The sequence below is a fragment of the Elephantulus edwardii genome, unplaced genomic scaffold (genome assembly GCF_000299155.1).
Source record: "Elephantulus edwardii isolate Elephantulus edwardi_28Jun2011 unplaced genomic scaffold, EleEdw1.0 scaffold00374, whole genome shotgun sequence".
In the NCBI taxonomy this organism is placed as follows: Eukaryota; Metazoa; Chordata; class Mammalia; order Macroscelidea; family Macroscelididae; genus Elephantulus; species Elephantulus edwardii.
The window spans coordinates 1,397,669-1,398,477 of record NW_006400124.1 but is presented as its reverse complement, the minus strand read 5'-3'; positions in this window follow the sequence as shown (position 1 = coordinate 1,398,477).

The following is an 809-nucleotide window of genomic DNA, read 5'->3' as shown; positions in this document are numbered from 1 at the left end:
GTGTGTGTACTGTCAGATCAGATCTGACTGGTGCAGGAGGAGATTGTTCTTCCTTCTCCAGCAGAGCATCTGGTGGATTTGAACCGTGCACCTCTGGATTGCAGTACACCTTCTTGCCACTAGGCCACCAGAGCTCGCCTTGCTCTTCTCTTTGAAAAGTAAAATTCTTTCATTGGTATACAATCCGCCCCCTTACCCCCAGTACACTCCACTATGCAACCTTCATTCTGGACTCTTGTCATAACCGTAATACCAAATCATATATCGCTTTTAAACTGTTCTCTTCCTCATCTGTTTCAATGCAGTATGTGCAATTTATCCAATTTTTCTCAGTCTCACCCCAACCCTGATGTCAGCCCCGTTCTACAACAGTGGCACTATGCAGTATTTGTCCTTTTGTGACTGAGATATTTCACTCAGCATAATGTCCTCCAAGGTCACCCATTTTGAATAATATTGCATGAGTTCTCTACTTTTCAATACAACGTAGTATTCCATTGTGTGAATAATCCACAGTTTCTCTATCCATTCATTTGTTGATGGGCACTTAGGTTGTTTCCAACTCTTCGCTATTGTGAACAAACCACAATAAACGTGGGTGTGCATATATGTGTCTGGGTGGCAGTTATGGTTTCTTTAGGGTATATTCCCAGTAGTAGAGGAATTGCTGGGTTAAATGGTATTCTATTTTCAACTTTTGAGAAAGCACCATTTTACACTCCCACCAACAGTGAATAAGGCTTCCAGTTTCTCCACAACCTTGGCAGCATTTATTGTTTTCTGCTCTGTTAAATTTTGCTATTCAGACT